The sequence below is a fragment of the Marmota monax genome, unplaced genomic scaffold (genome assembly GCF_021218885.2).
Source record: "Marmota monax isolate L192 unplaced genomic scaffold, Marmota_monax_Labrador192_F-V1.1 WCK01_AAM20220418_F8-fsc00291, whole genome shotgun sequence".
NCBI lineage: Eukaryota > Metazoa > Chordata > Mammalia > Rodentia > Sciuridae > Marmota > Marmota monax.
This window is the reverse complement of record NW_026693329.1, coordinates 1237522-1254548: the sequence shown is the minus strand read 5'-3', so window position 1 is coordinate 1254548 and position 17027 is coordinate 1237522. Positions and strand designations below refer to the sequence as shown.

The 17027-nt window shown below is 56.8% G+C and overlaps 1 protein-coding gene across 1 annotated transcript in view; it reads right to left on the bottom strand.

The window, feature by feature from the left end:
* Kcnj12 (potassium inwardly rectifying channel subfamily J member 12) overlaps positions 1–4476 on the bottom strand; it is a 37226-nt gene extending 32750 nt beyond the window's left edge. The window contains exon 1 of the mRNA XM_046456753.2: positions 4355–4476. The gene's annotated coding sequence lies outside the window, so the exon portion shown is untranslated. The remainder of the gene's footprint in view (positions 1–4354) is intronic.
* Between the last annotated feature and the right edge of the window lie 12551 nt (positions 4477–17027).

Here is a 17027-nt window from a genome sequence, read left to right as displayed (position 1 = left end):
TGGTGTGTCCAAAAAGAGGCTGAAAAATAAAAGTCAAGTGCACTGACACAAAACACACACAGCCAGAAGTGTGAAAATGCTAAACTGGGCCAGGAATGGAGACCTCCCCCTCCAACCCCACCTCCTGAGGCCTCCATACATTTTTATGATTTGTATGGAAGGAAGCTAAGATTCACTAATTCAAAAAAAAAAAAAAATCCACTGAAGGTTGAGAGGTCCGTCTCCCTGGGCCTCAGTGCACTTAGATCTGCAATGGGAACAGCTTCTGCCCCTTCTCGCAGGGTTGGGGCAGGGACATCATGAGCTGGAAGCAGGCCAGGTGCCGGGGACGTGACGAAGCTCAGAACTTGCAGACAGTGAGGGCACCGATACAAAGAATTCAGTCCAGAAGAGAAGCTTGACATAAACCCAACTCCTTCTCCCCGTAGCCGAACAGACGGTAGGCCAAAGGCCCGGAGGAAAGGCCTGAATCTCAGCTCTGCCCTGGACAAGTCTGGAGCAGTGATGTCATCCTTCTGAGGTTCAGTCTTCTCCTCTGCAGAATGGGCAGCAATTCTAGCTACTATGGCTACTGAGCATTGGCTGGGTGTTAGGCATGATGCGTGTCTGAAGCTGCCCATTCCACCCGATGTGTTTACTGAGCACCTACTATACACGGGAGGGCAGGGGCCCGGGCCAGGGTCTGCAAGGTCCTCACACCCTCATTTCTGCCGACACCACCACCCCTGGCCCTCGGAGGTACACACACCAAAGCTCACATTTCTACTTCCCCATCCCAGGTAATCCCAGGGGCCTTCCTGTGGCTGGGGCATCAGATCCACTGCACGGTCAAGAAACCAAGGCCAAGAGAAGCGAGGCCCAGAGAAGTGCATCTCCCTCACCCCACCTCCTCCCTGGCACTGCTTCCCTCGAGTCTCCCTCCCACATAGTGAGAGCCATTCATTCAACAGCCATGTATGAAGCACTTCTGTGTATGCTGGACACACTGCACGGGGGACCACGGGGCACCTCACCCCCAGAGCACGTGCCTCCACAATTCATGCCAGTCCAGCAAAGCCAGAGTCACTGAAGCATCTTTGGACATTTACTGAGCACCTACTACATGCCAGGCCTTCATTAGGTCCTGACGATGAAGCTCTCTGGGGGCTGGAATGGCAGGCCCCCAGGGCCTGTGTGGGACCTTTCTCGGGGGCCAGGTAGCTAAAGCCAGCCTGGTACATACATACTCCTGGGTGGGGTGTCTGCTGAGCAAGGAAGAGTAAGGTCAGTGCCTAGGAAAGTTCCAGGACTCTGGGTCAGAGGCTCACAGCTTATGGCCCCTCCAGAGCCTCCTCAGCCTCCAATCCCATCTGTAGAATGAAGCTAATGCCACCCTCTGCACTGGCAAGCCATTAGGAAATTAAATCAACTAGCAGAGCGCTGGGCCCTCAGCCAGTGTGCCCAGTAAGGGCTCTGGTCCTGCCTGAGGCCCGGCTCCTCCAGAAAACCCACCTGCCCCCACCCAGTCCCCCCACCCCCAACCCCATGGCTCCTCTTGAAGCCTCCGGCCGCCCTGCCCGCGGCCCAGTTTTCAGGCGGCTAGCTTTCATCTGCAGCCTTCCCCTCCGCAGGCTCCCTACCACACTGCCAATCCCCCACAGCAGCCTCTGTGGGGCCGAGCCCACGCCCACCACACCTTCCGCACGGCCGGCCCAGCCTCCACCCCTCCTGCTGCCACGAGCTGCACCCCCTCCCAGCCTCTCCCTGGTGCCAGCCGTGGCAGGGCTCCAGCAGCAGGCCCCAGGGGACAGGCAGGTGTGCCCATGTGTCACTCACAGGAAAGCCCTGGCCAAGTCTCAGCCACAGGCACCAGGTGCACCTGTCAAAGGGAGGGCCCAGCCCAGAGTTCCTGGGCACATGGGGGCTGAGGGGGACCGCTGGGCGAGCATAGAGGTGCCGCAGCAGCCCCTGCCTGCAGGCCTAGCAAGTAACCATAAGGGTTACTAGGAGTGACAACAAAGTCACTTTCGCCCCCCTACCTTGTGCCAAGACCTCCAGGTACCATGCATGGTGTTGCCAACTGTGGCCCAGGGCACCAGAGGCCTGGCCAGAGAAGAGGAAATTGCACACAGGCCGGCTGGCCCAGTGCTGTATGCAGCGCTGCAGGGTGCTGCTGCCCCAGATACTGGGGTTACTATTATCACTGCTGTTGTTATTATTTCACTGTCTTCAGGGCCACCTAGTGCCACCCCGTCCTTCTTGGAGCAGACTTGGGGAAAGGGATACGGTAGCCCCCGGGCAGGAAGGCTGGCAGGGCAGCCCCAGGCCAGGAGAGAGCTACCTAAAGGTTTATTTCAGCCCAACCTGCTGCAAGGCTTTTTGGGCAACAGCCTCTCCAGCACAGCTCAGCCCCCTGAACATCCCTCCGCCAGGTATACGCCTGGAGGGACCCCTGCCTCCGTCACGAGGTGGCCCTGTGGAGATCTGACATGGCATTTGGGCACAGCCAGCATCCAGAGATAGCCCGACAAACTCAGGCCTTCCCCAAGAGAAGACTCATTCTCTTCAGAGCTGAGGAAGGAGCTCAACTATGCTCCCACCAGGGAGGGGAACAAGGAGGTGATCTGAAACTTGGATTGCACTTCTTCTAGGCCTGGGCCAACTCTCAACATTTAGAGAGTGCCTACTGTATGTGCACAGCAGTGCCCTAGAGGAGAAGAGAGCCCTTCCTTGTGGTCCAGCACACTGGAGCCCAACCTCCTTGTGGGCAAGGATGCTCAAGCTCCTCCCCCTTCACACCATGCTCTCTCTCAAGAGGCCTGGCCCCACCTGATGCCAGCCCTTCCAGGGTACCCCCCCCCCCTGCCCGGCAGCCAACCTGAGGTCCCCTAGCTGGTGGGAGGGGCCACCAGAAAACTGCGATATAGACTATAATGAGAAGTGTCTTTGGAGGTCCCTGGCAGACAAGGAGGGGGCTCTTCTGAGAATACAAGAGGGAGCACTCGTCCAAAAGACCCCAAGTCTCTGGTGCTGAGCTGTCTCTCTCCTGCCACATGGCGGCGGTCCAGGGTGGAGCTTCGGGTGAGAAGGGGGCTGTCAACGTGCAACCTAGCGCAAAGTGAGGCTGGGGTCCGGTCCCGGGTGGGGGGGTCAGCACCCAGGGGCTGGCCTTTGCTGGCACCTCAGCGAGGGAGCCAAGGGTAGGCCGGAGGCTAACGCCTTCTGGGTTCGCACCTTCGAGGAGGCGGCTGCCGATTTCAGCGGCGTGTGGGCGCCTTGGCGCTCCCGGGAGACAGAGCCTAGGAACCCCGGTTCGGAGACGCGGATGTAGGGGAGCAGGAGGTCCCCCAGCGCTTTATAGCAAGGCTCAGACCTGGGCACAGGGGAGTGAAGAAGAAACTAGAAATGGCCCCAGACAGCACCACATTCCAGGATGGGTACGCCCCCTGGGAAACGGGAAGGGGAAGGCTCCAAGTCTCCACAAGTCCGGGCTGCAGGGAGGTAGAACCTCCCAGAAGGGGAGGCCACCACCAAAGAAACACTTTCCTGTGACCCCATTCGTAACACAGGTTTTTAAGACACTCACATGACAAGTGCACAGAGGCACAGACACTGCCAAGGCCTCCAATCGCATTGGAAGCCCCCCCCCCCAAGGCGCTTCCCACCCCAGTTGTCACTTGCCTTGAGCCGCTGAATCCCCTTCCAGCTTTTCCCCCACCCCAGGGCACTTAGAGCAAGCATGCACACCCAGGAGGGACCCTCTGCCCTGAAGCCCTGCGGGCTTCTCCAAAAGCAGAACGAACCTCTGGCTGAGAACCATTTCCAGAATGTTTTTACTCCATTAGAGCACAACAGACGGAAAGAGAAACGACTTCAAGGACCCAGCTGGTATCCAGCTGGGAACATCCCAGAGGCCAGCTCCTAAATCCCACGCGCCCTCTCAGTGGCCCCACCTTGATGGTGGGGTCTCTAGGAAGGTCACGCCTGGAGAGACCAAAGCCGCGCGCCAAAGTAGCTCCCTTCTGAGCCCCCCCTCATGCAAACCGGCCAGAGGGGGGCCGAGGCTCCTCAAAGTTTTCCGGAGCGCCCCCCGGGACGAAGGTTAGCCCGGAGCAAAGTTCCCTGGTGGCAGTAGCCCGGAGACATGGCAGAGGAAGAAAAGCTCGCAGTCAGCATTTCCTCCGATGGTTCACCAAGGGAGGAAAAAAAAAAAAAAAAAGATGAAAAACGAGAGCGAGGAAGAACCCTCCTGCCCCACCTTCCCTGTTGCTGCACCGCCTCGTGCGCACACCGGGCCGGGAAGGCGGCCTGCGGGGAGCTGGGGGCCGGGTTCCTGGGGGGGGGGGGGTCCGTGCGCCCGCGGCCACACACTTACCTCAGTCAGTAGCCCGGGCGCGGCGCGCTCCGCGTCCTCCGAGCTCCGGGCGGCCGTTCCTGGCCCCGGCTGCCGCTGCGCTGGCTGCATCGCCGCCGCCGCCACCGCCGCCGCCGCCGCCTCCTCCTCAGGGCAGCCCCCGGGGGTGCTCCATGCCGAGGGGCGCGGCCGTCCCTGACGCGGATCGCCGGGGTCTAGCCACGGGTCGGGGGCGCGCGCCTGGACGGCGCCCCCGGCCGCGGGGCGCTCTCTCGGGCCAGCGCAGCTGGCGTCGGTCCCTCAGTCCCGCTGTGAGCGCGGCCGGTCCACCCCCTCCCCCGCCGGCTGTTATCTGATCTCGGGCAGGGCCCGGCGCGCTCCCCTACGCCCCGGGAGTCCTGCACCTCCCGCGGGCTTCAGCCGCGCCAGGCCCCCCTCCCCCGGCTACCGTTCCCAGGGAGGCGGCCGCAGCGGCGGCAGCGGCGGCGTGGCCCGGGGAAGACGGGGAGCGAGGAATGGAGGCGAGGAGGCGGCGGGAGGCAGAAGCTCGGCGCGCACCCAGCTCCGCGCCCCGCTGCCACCGTTGCCCAGCTCGGCAACTCGTCTAACTCTCCGCCGAGAGCACGCCCGCCCTGCACCGCGCTGCTGCTGCTGCTGCTGCTGCTGCCCCCGCCCACCACGGCCCTGGCCTGGCCCTGCGCCCCCTCCTAGCCCCAGGCTGCCCACACACACACACATACACTCCGCCAGCCACTTGCGCACTGGGACGCGCGCGCGCGCGCACACACACACACCACACACACACACACACACACACACACAGGCACATCCTCCCGGGGACACGCGCACCACACACAGGTGCATGGCGAGCATACACACACAGGCATGCACACACAGGCAGGGGAATCTTGAACAGGAGCGCACACAGCCAGACACACAAGCCCAGGCATCGCGTCCACACACGCAAAACATATGTCCTGACATGCGTGATGGTCGCAGGTACACAGGTGCATACACACTTGCACGTGCACACAAATGGTGGTGTCTACACATGTGCACCCATACACATAGCTAAACTCGTGCACTCTTCACATAATCCTTTCGCTTTGCACACCAAGCACACACATTCACACACATACCACCACCTCCCCTTAATGCCATATCTCCCCTCCCCATCCTGTGCTCAGTTTGGCTTCTCCCATTTCCTGCTTTCTCCTCTGTGTTCCTCCCCCCTGCCCTCTCTTGGCTGACTTGACCGTCGTGTGACCCCCTCCTCTTGCCCACCCCTGTCTGGGAGGCTCAGGCTTCCTCCCCAGCCTGTCCCCAGGCGCCCTGCCCTCTCAGCCTCCTGGGGCCTATTGTCTGAGCCTCACATCTCTCTGCCTCCTGCAGGGCCCAGGCCTTTCATCCTGGCAGACAGACCAGCCTGGCTGGGCCCTGACCCAGGGAAACCCCATTTTATCACTGGCCTGGACCCCAGGCTCAGCCCAGGGGCCAGAGAATTGGGCTGGGGAGGCAGGGCCTATGCCCAGAGCACAAACCTCAAAAGGGCTCCTAGGCCCCCCTCAGCCTCCAGCTTCCCCTTTAATGTGAAATATAATTATGTGTCTGCACAGCGGGGAGACTGGCTGCAGGATTCTAACCAAGGAGGACGGCTCTCTGGCCTCCGCCCAGATTGCTGGCAGGCAGCTCAGTGCAGAGCCGTCTGCAGGCTCCCCCAGCCCAGGGCTCTGACCCAGGCTCTTCACCCAGGCTCCACAGTCATCTGGAGCACTCACCATCCTCAGGCTGTGCTGCGTTTGAAAATCCCACTTCTTCCACTGACAAGTTGGAGGCAAGTCACTTGCCACTCAGGGCTTCAGTTTCCCTATGGTCAAGTGAAGATACGGGGAATCCCTGTCTTAGGGAGCTGGAGTGAGGGCTAATGGAGATCAGTATACATAAAGTGCTCAGCATGGTGATAGGCTGGGTAAAATGGGCTGAGGTCATTGGGTGCTCAGCTCTGTGCAAAGGACCTGACTAGTTTTACACCATCCCTTTGACCCTCTGGGGTAGATACCTTCATTGCCACATTTTACAAAGAAACTGAGACCCTGCCTTACAAGTGGAGAGAAAAGAGATATCCGGGGGGACTTGACCCCAACACCCCCACACCTGCCCTGGACAACCACACCATGTCCTGGTTTCCTCCTCCTCCTCCTGGGAAACAAGACTCTCAAGAGACCAAAAGCTCTCAGGACAATTTTTCCCTTCTCCTTCCAAGTGTCCAAGGAAGGAAATGACTCAGTTCCTACCCTTCCCTGCCCCAGTGTCCAGAAGAGGGCCAAAGGTGGGGCCAAAAGAAATAGCCCTCAAAGTCCCTCATTTGCGTTCTAGAAGACTACTCAACTATCCCAGGAGAATGGGGCCTAAGTCATCCCTCTGGGAGGGTCCCACTGTGGGTGCCCAAAGGATCCCATAGCATCCCCTTGGCTGGGGGCGGGGGTAAGAAAATGAGCAGACACACTACAGGGGCTCCTCTGGGTCTAATTCTGATAACTCCTGGGACAGGGGGTGAGTCTAGGATGTCATCAAGCCTCGATAATCAATATGCATGAACGCACATCTCCGCGTGCAGGAGCGCACACACATACACACACACACCCCTCCCAATCAGTTATTCTCCAAGATGGCCCATGGGAGGCAGGTGGGGGGTCTTCTTCCTGGGCCCCATTTTCAGACTCATTTCACAGAAAGAGCAAGTGTCTTGCCCAAGGTCAGCCAGTGGAGAATGCCCCAGGAGAGAAGCAAACCAAATGGTCCAGGCTACTGCCTTTAGATTTCACACCTTTCCTCCCAACCCACTTGCAAGGTTGGATTTCAATTCTTAATCACCCACAGCTATTGTGGGTCCTCTGCCAGGCATAAGGGCACCAACCTCCCTTTGAGGAACATTCCCATGTTCCAGACGCAGAGACTGAGGACCAGGAGGACAGACACACAGGCAGGCCTCTCTCTAATCAGTGCACACACCTGCACTGGTGGGCTCCACCTGTGGGCAGAAGGGCTCATGCCCTCCCCCTGCAAGAGCAGAGGCATGCCGCCTGCTTCCTGTTGAGCTAGAAGTGTTTGGGAGTGTCCCAAGGTGGACCCACACTCTAGTACTGCCACTCCCAGGAGACAGCCCTTGGATACATCCCTCTATAAACTTGGGGTGGTAACAGCCCCAGCAATAACAATAATAACCTCCCCCCTGACACAACCAGAGGAGAAGCCAGCGAGATGGGCCTATGCTGGGTGTCCTGTGGCACTGCCTTGTACCCAACTGTCCCTTAACGTGAAATTCCCATTCTTCCCCTCCAGGGAAGGAGCTGCCCCAGGACAAGGATGTTGTCAAGGTACCTCCCAACCCTGTCCTCAGTACGTGAGCAACAAAGGTATGCAAGGCGAGGAGCATCCCTAGAGCCACAGTCTGGGAGATCAGAGGAGCCCCTCGTTTCATTTTTGATCTCTCCATTTTGAGGACAGTGAGGCTCACCAAGTGGCTCCCAGAGAGTGCACTGTGCACAGCAGGGTCGGAGCCTCAGCTCTCTATGCTGCAATTGCCAGTTCTCTTTTTCTTTTTCTTTCTTTCTATTTTCCTTTTTTTTTTTTTCATATTGGGGATTGGACCCAGGAGCACCCTATACTGCGCTTTTTATTGTTTAATTTTCTTTGGAGACAGGGTCTCATTAAACTGCCAACTCTGGCCTCCTGCCTCTGCCTCCCGAGTTGCTGGGATTACAGGTATGTGCCATCATACCTGGCTAGCTGCCGGCTCTTAGGGTCGTCACATCTTCATAAAACGCCACTGCTTTTGTTTTAGGCATAAGTCAAGCATTCGCTATTATCAACTGAGATACCGAACCCAGACGACCCCTGTCCGGTATCTCTTCTCAGCCAGCCAGACAGCTGCACCTACCTGGTGCTCCCCAGGAATGCTTCCTGCAGAGAGATGTCAGGATTTCTCCTGCCTGCCCTAGACCATGGCCTGGACTCAGCACTCAGGGCCTCTCCTGGCCAGCAGAAGACCATCAAAATGCGAAATGGGTCTGAAAGTCAAAATCTCCCAGGCTGGGGACCTGCCACTCTCAGGACACCCAGGGCCCTGGGAATCCCTCTTCCAGACCCACTGGCTGGTCATGCAGGCCGGCTACCAGCTGGGTCTCAGCACCCACTGACTGTGCTGGGTCAAGAATGGTGTTTCTGGGCTGGAGATGTGGCTCAAGCGGTAGCGCGCTCGCCTGGCATGCGTGCGGCCCGGGTTCGATCCTCAGCACCACATACAAACAAAGATGTTGTGTCCGCCAAATACTAAAAAATAAATATTAAAAAATTATCTCTCTCTCTCTCTCTCTCAAAAAAAAAAAAAATCTAAAAAAAAAAAAAAAAAAAGAATGGTGTTTCTTAGAATCATTCTTCCTTTAGAGCAGCTAGTTCAGCCAGCTCCCCCGGAAGAGATCTACCCCTGGGACTCTTCCACCTCACTACTCTGAGGTGTCAAGTTTAATATTTCTCTCTCCCCTTGGCCGATCAGCTCTTTGAGGACAGAGACAGGTCCCTGGGTGCCGCCCAGGGTTCAGCACAACATGGGTGTGTGATAAGTGTGATAAGTGTCTACAGAATGAGAATGGCAGAATGCATGAATGGATCTCCTCTGCTGAGTTCTTACAGCCATGCCTCCCTGCACCTGTACTATTGTAGACCCGCACTTGACCCTGTGTGAAATCATAGTCTACCTGTCAGCACAAAACTTGCAGGTGGCCAGGGTCGGAGCCTTACCCTCTTTCTCAGTGCTTTACCCTGCCAGAGAGACCTGTGTGCTGGCTGGTTCCAGAATACACATTTCTGTTCTGAGCCCAGGGCAGGAAGCCCAGAAGGGCAGGGTTGCATTCCACTTAAGCTCCACCCACCCCAGGGGGTGGTGTCAAAGGCCAGTTGAGCTGGAAAGAAAGGTTCCCAGCTCTCTCGGACAAGAAGCCACAAAGCAGAACCCAGGCCCCGTAGCTTTACCCACAGCCTGGTCTCTTTCCTTAGCACCATTTGTCCCAAGACAGTCTGTGATGATAATGACCAAAACTGATGGTGACAATGGCCCATGCCAGCTGTGCTCTTGGCATGTGCTAGGCAACACACAGGTGGGAGTGATTGCCTAGGGAAGACAAGGGCCCTGTCCCCAGAGATGCTGTGGGGGTGGGGTGGGGGTGGGGAGTGGCTAGGACCTTGCAGCCAGTCACACAGGCATGCACATCCACCCCTCCCCCACCCAGGTGCCTGAAGGCCCCAGGCTGACCCTGAAGCATTGATCTGAGGCGTGCAGAACTTCAGGAATGATGGCAGCCTGGGGAACAGGACACTGAGTCCCTCCCGCCCCTCCCCGCCTGCCGGAAGCAGGCATTGATCAGCTCTGGGAGCTGGCGCTGACTGATTCCCTTGTGCTGGGCTCTGACAGTCCCTCAGCCTACCTCTCCTCCCCCGGTTCCTCCCCTGGAGCTCTGGCTTTGAGGAGGATGCTCTCACAGTGGCCAGGCAGGCAGCAGGGGGCCAAGTGGAAGGCCAAGACTTTCCATTGGGCTACATCCTGCATCTCCTGGGCATCAGGAGGGTCTGGATTTTTAGGATTTTGTCCAGGCTGGGCAACTTTCAGAGGTATCATGGGTCCCAAGTCCTGCCATTGTTTAGGCCCCCCTCTTCTGAGAACCTTACTCTTGGGGATCTCACCCACTCCTCCGACCCCATACCCTCCACCCCATACCTCCTGTGGGCTTGGGGCCATCCCCAGGCCCAGGGGTAAGAAGTGACCGAGGCCTGACAGTAGGCATCACAGTGATTGGTTGAATGATACATTCGCCAACCAGCAAGATTCAGCCGTAGGACTTTTGTTGGATCTGCAGAAAAAGGAGGCGTTTTACTTCCCAGGGCTGCTAGAGTGTTGGAACGGAGCCTCTGGGGACCCCAACGTTGGGTGAACCCACCTGCGATGACACCCACTCAGAGGAAAGCAGAGCTGAGATACTGAGAGAAGCAAGATTCTAGCCCCATCTTTTGAGTCCCATAGATCTACCCCTAGACCTTTAGTTATGAACCCAACAATCCTGGGGTTTTTTTTAATATTTATTTTTTAGTTTTCGGTGGACACAACATCATTATTTTATTTGTATGTGGTGCTGAGGCTCGAACCCAGGGACCCGCGCACGCCAGGCAAGCGCGCTACCGCTTGAGCCACATCCCCAGCCCCCTCCTGTTTTTAATTTAAGAAATTTCCAGTACCCTCGAGGGGCTCCTGGTGGAGGCCACAGAGGGTAAAAAGCCCGAGGCCTCCAAAAAAACATCCCTTAAGCTTCCCCAAAACCTCTTTCTTGCTCTAGAACAGGGCGCTGAAGAGGCACCCGGGCAGAAGCACGTGGGGACCAGAGATGTGGGTCCATGCAGAGGGATGTTTTCCCCTCTCCCTGCCCCCTCTTCATCCTGTCTCCTCCCCTAAAGGGACACAGCTTCCAGGAAGGCGGGCCAGGCCTTCAGGCCCCAGGAGGACAGGAATAAAGGGCAATAATGGGAGGGAGGGAAGTGGCTTCAGTCTCTCAGAGTTAAAAATAGCTGTCCCCCAAGGAGGCCTTCCCGCTGGGATAATCCGGCCAATTACCCAGCCCCTCTCCACCCTGGTGGGCACTGCCTGCCCCCCTCCCGGCCTCCCCCTCTGTGGTCCCCACGTGGGGCCATCACTCCACAGACCCCGGGGGACTCTGCCCCAAAGCCAGGACTGGCCCTCCTCGCCCTGGCCCTCGTCCTCCTTCCTCAGCTGCGGGCAAAGCCCTTGGCCTCCAGTGTTTCATCTGAGTCCGTGAATTGTCCCAAACTGCCCCCTCCCACAGGAATCAAGAAGCAGATTCGGGACTGCTATGTGATCCTATTTATGTTAAGAAAAAAAGAAAACTACAAATGTATTTGCATCAGCAAATGGAGAAATCTGAGAGTTTGGAGACCAAAAACTGTTGGTGATTTGTCCTCCCAGGAGGGGACTTCTGCTCATTCATTTCTGAGACCTGACTCTGAGGGCTCTAGACTCCAGCTGATTTGGAAGGGTGGGGATCCCACTGCTTCTCTGGCCACTGACAGGTCTCTCCAGGCCCAGCACCCCCACCCCCACCCCGGGGGGCCTCTGCTCAGTGATGAGGAGTGTGTGAGGCACTTTTAAAAAAAAAATTTAAGTCCAGTTACTCTGTGAATGGAATAAGCTGGATAACTGGAAGATGGGGAGGGATAAGGCTTCATGGTGGTCAACAGGACAGGAATCCAGCCTGGTTGGAACTCAGCTCTGCCCCTACCCACCCATTCCTGGGTCTTTTGAGGCCTCTGATCTCCCACTTGCCCTGTGGTCAGGCTGGACTCTAGAACATCCTGAGCACCATCTAAGTGGGCCTGCCCCAGGTGGCTGGCTGAGATTCCCAAAGGAATCTGCTGTCCTGTTGGGCAGGGGAGATTTCCTAACTGCCGACTTGATCCTTGTCTGCTCTAAGGCTGAGCAGAGTCTGGGGAGTGGGTCTCTCTGGGGTAAAACAAATTTGTGCTTCAGAGAGCTCAGCCAGCTAAGGCCTTCTGGGCCCTGGGCCTCCATGTGCTCGGGTCTGACCTTCCAAGGGGTCATCACTCTGTGAGAGTCAGGTGAGGAGGTGCTGGGCCTCCCACCCCAGCAGGAGCTGAAGATAAACCACACATCTTTGTCTCAGAAGCTGTGGAGCCACGGGAACAGGGCTGGAAATCTTCCTTATTTATTTATTTTTTTAATATTTATTTTTTAGGTGTAGATGGACACAACTCAATGCCTTTATTTTTAGGTGGTGCTGAGGATCGAACCCGGGTCCCGCCTGTGCTAGGCGAGCGCTCTACCGCTGAGCCACAGTCCCAGCCCAGGGTTGGAAATCTTGCCAGGCCAGAGCAGATTTTGTGGGGGCCCAGCCCCAGTATCTGGGGCCATAGGCAGGACAGGAGGGATGGACTGGCCAGCTGAAGCCCAATCCCAGGAATCAACTGGGGCTGGAAGCGCCTACTTATAGGAGCATCCTCAGCTCAGGCAATTCTCAGGGGTGGGAAGCAGGAAGGATGGAGATGGGATGTGGGGGACCAAAGCTTTTGCCTTCTCCTTCCAAACCTCAGTTTCCTGAGCTGCAGAATGGGCACGATGTTTCCCCCCAAAGGTGAACTGCTTCCCCTCCAGTGCTCTGTGCACTGACTAGTGGCAGTAGTGCCAGGTCTGTACTCAGAGTATTCACTGGGTGAGTGGAGGGACCACCCAGAGCTCCCAAGACAGCACACAGGGAGGCCCAGGCTGAGTCTCAGGCCTCCTCCAGGCACACTCAGCCTCCCGGACTCCTCTATCACAGCTCTCCAGGGACATTATCCCTCTCTACTTCTGCTCTCCCTCAGCCTGAGGGCTCCCCGGGGGCTCCTCCCTCCCCAGCACACGATCCCTTCACAGTCCTCGCATGTGCCTCTCAATCCCTATCAGCCCCATCTCCCGCAGGGTCACCTGGGTCCCCAACCTGGGACACCTCCCTGTCCACAACCTACACCTGACATTGCAACCAAAATCTGGTCACAGCTGGCCACATTCAGACTCATCCCCTTAATCCTGGAAAATTCAGGCCTAGGAATTTATCCCTCTGATAATCTTGCAAGTTGTGCATCCAAATTTACTCACGCTGTGATAGGACAGAGCGGCACAGTGTCCCCCCAGGCGAAGGCCACCAGGGCACAGCGTCAGTGCCGCAGAGCAGAACAGCCAGCCGCCAGGACTCTGAGGGCAGGGCTGCCCTCCTGACCACGTGACAGCACTGCCTGGCACTTAGTAGGTGCTCCATAAACGTCTGTGGGATGCATCTCACATAGAAGTGTCATAAGACATGGTGGAAAAACCAGTACAAAAGAGCAGGCTTTGGGTGCCACCCTTGAGATTTTTTTTTTAAAAAAAAAAAGCAAGATAGACACATACAAGGGTGTGTTTAATAGAATATTCTAGAAGGAGACACCAGAAACTGGTTGCTGGGAGGGGAAATAGGAGGTTAAGGGAGGACAAGAGAGAGACGAGTCATTTATCTCTAGACCATGTTCCGTGATTCCATGTGGTCTCCCCCCAAATTAATTAATTTTAAAAACAGCTAAAGCCAAAAGAAGAGAGAGACCGCCCCATTCCGTGGGAGGAGGCTGGCCCCGACGCCCCAGCCCCTGCTCTCCTGCGCTGAACTCCAAAACCCACCTCCCCCCAAGGCCTCCTTGCTCACGGGGTTCCCTCCCAGGGCCGATGCCCCGTGGAGTTGCTCAGCAGGCCCGACCCCATCCTGTCTGAGGTGATTAATGAACACACAGTGATGGCCTGGATCTCACAGGAGCTCTAGGGAGTGGTACATCCTCTTCTTGGGGACAGCCTTGTTCCATGCCCCTGCAGCAGGAGGGCTTACTGATACCAGGGACACTCTGGAGGTTTCTGTAGTAGGTCAGGAGATCCCACCAGGGCACCCTTGCCCAGGCTGTCCCTTTTACCCAGCATCCTCCCTGCTCGCATCCTGGCCTATTTAAATTGGTGATGTAGGTCCCCGTGAGGGTCCCTGCTCAGAAATTTGGTCCCAGAGCTGGAGGAAACCCTCCCCACCCCCCGCCAGGCTGCCTCATCCACAGCATGAGGGCAACTCATATCGACTCCATTTAAAACCCATTAACCTGCCCAGGAATGGGCCTGAAGACTTTAGGAACCACTGTGGATCCACAGAGCCCAGCCCAGCCCAGAAAACGTCCCTTTGTGAACACAGAGGATTCGGCGATGACCCTTGAAACAGGCCAAACATCTATTCAACTCCACTTGTGTGCCCACTATTCTATTGTGGGCAGTGGGAGATCAAATAGCACAAGCTCCCTGGGTCAGACAACCTGGGGTTCAAATCCTGACATCCTTGCTCATGAGCTGTGTGACCTTAGGCAAGTTACTTAGCCTCTCTGTGTCTCAGTTTCTTCCTCTGCACAATAGGGACTACACTAGTGGCTGCTTCACAGATCTATGTAAGGATCAGATGAGGGAAGCACTGTGCCTAGTGTCTGGCACAGAGCAAGCCCTCAATGAAGACTAGTGGCTATTATTTTGTCACCGTCATTTCTTGCATGTGACTTTACTGATGTTGCTGAGGCTCTATTCCTGGCAGGAAGTTCTAGAACAGGAGACATGTAAGGGATGGGACTTAGGGGCACATGAATTTGAATGAGAGAAAAAAAAATAAGTATCCTTATTTCTAGCAACCTCCACCTGAAATTTAGCCTTTCCTTCTACTCTGAATGGAGACAACAAGCCCCAGCCTGAGACTTTGTCACAGCCCACTCCAGGCTCACAGACTTCTCCAAATGTCCTTTAACAGTTCATTTCTGATTCAAAGGTATGATTATCAGGCTTTGATCTGCTATTCAATCTCCGTGCAGGAGCACATTTCCCCAGATCACAAGTGTGCTTCTTGACTACTCTGATGCCTGGCTTTCTGTGCACCAGTGGATGCTTTAAGACCAGGGTTCTGAGCAAGGGTCTGTAGCACAGAGAAGGTTAGGCACCACCTCCAGAGGAATGGCCCCCAGGTGGTGCTGGTCCCCTGTTAGCCAACACTCCACGGCTCAGGTCCTGGCCCTGACACCATTGGCCACAGAACCCTGAGCCAACCCATCCTCTGTCTGCACCTTGCAAATCCATCTGAGCAGGCATCTCTGTGACCATCAGGGGGCTCAGCAGGTATCTGAGTCCTGACAGGCGTTAGGGGGAGCTGGGCAGGCGTGCTGGGATTGGGGTGCCTCTGCCCACCTTGTGCCCTGGGGAGACAACAGGCATTCAACCCCACAACCCCAGTTTCCAAGTCTGCCCAGAGAGCCCTGTCACCTCCAGCTGCACCTCTCCCTCCCTCCCAGAATCTCTTGCAAGTCCGCCACCGTCTCCAGCCCTCTGGAACAGCCAGGCAGAAACTACGGAAATGGAGGAGTGAGAAGAGAAGCCTCAGGATGGGGTGAGCCCCTGCAGGATCCGGCTTCTGAGGGCAGGGTAAAGGAGGCGAGGGAACTGGGGTGTCCACAGCAAGAGGCTCCAGAATGAGGCAGGAGGGTGGCATGGAGAAAGCAGCCCCTCCCTGCTCCCCCAGATCTGGGGGCTGAGCTGAACAGGAGGCCCAGTACCCCCACCTCTTAGAGAGGTCCCCAAATCCCAGGTTATCAGCTCATCCGGGGCCACCAGCATGCTGATTTCTCCAGATAGCCAGATCGCCACACTCACCCCCTCATCTAAAGCATTTTGCCATTTTTGTAAAGAAGGGAAACATGTTGCCATTTTGCAAAGAAGGGAAACCCAGGACCACAGGAACGCTGTGTGTACCTGGTAGTCATGCTGCACAGTTGCGGGAAACGTCTGCACAGGTTCCGTGTGGGCTACACTTTTGTGCATGTGCGGGGAGCTGGGGATTGAACCCACCGGCCCTCCACCCCTGAGCTGCACCCCAACCCTTTACTTTTTTTTTTTTAAATTTTGAGACAGGGTCTCACTAAGTTGCCCAGGCTGGCCTTGAACTTCCCGTCCTCCTGCCTCCGCCTTCTGAGTGACTGGGATCCCAGGCCTTGCCGCTGCTACTGACAGGTGCAATTTTTTTTTTTTTTTAATTCTTCAATTGCTATTGGCTGGGCCCAAGGTTGTGGAGCCTTGGACAGAGAGGGCCCGTCACACCCGCTGCCTGAAGAAGTCATTCAAGGTCTGAAGCCCCACCCCCACCCCGTCCTCTGCTGCTTAGAGGCCCAACATTGCAGCAGGGGAGAGGGTGGCGGGGAAGGGATTCAGGGCAGGGAGATCAGTGGGCACAGAGGGCTGGCCGTGGGAACCCGGAGGGACACATGGTTAGCGCCCTTGGAAGCCCCAAACTCGGCCTCTTTCCACCGCTGGCACAGAAGAAAGAACAGCTTTTTCCTGTGATCCTAACAGCTCAAAGCCAAGCACGGCTGCCCTGGGAGGTAGTGAGCCCCACAGCACAAGAAGCATGCAAGTAGCAGGGACACTCTGTCCCCGAATGGCAGGCCTGAGTGGGAGACTCTACTCTGCTCACCCTGTCGGCGGGGGGAGGCTGGGGGGGATACTGCCATGAAGCCCATCCGGGCACGACCATGAGGTCAGCAGCCAGGGCTGGACACCATTGTCCTGGGATCCCCCCTGGGCCTTCCGCTGAGCCAGGGCTTAGGCACAGAATGAGTGCAATGAAGGGAAGCCAGATGCGGAATTTGGGGCTTTGTGTCAGCACATAGCTCCTGCGGGGTGAGGCGGCTCCCCCTCCACCCCTCACCACCCCTCCATCAGACCCCCCCAGTCCCACCCACCCCCACCCCCAGCACCAGCTGGGGACACCAGTGGGAGCTTGAGAAAGGATTTTCATCCTTTTGCTTTTGAACAATTTGGGTTTATGTTCCATGCATACCCTTGGGGGTTCCCACCGCGGGAAAAGCGGGCCACAGACTGTTTCCAAATTAAAAACCCCAAGTTTCTGAAGGCAGCTCTGAAAGGGATGCAGGCTCCACACCACAGGGTAGGGCATCCACCCCCGGCACGCATCTGGGTGCCCCCGGCACCCTCCTTGCATTTGGCAGTCAGGAGCCCAGGTTTGGGGGCTCAGGTGCT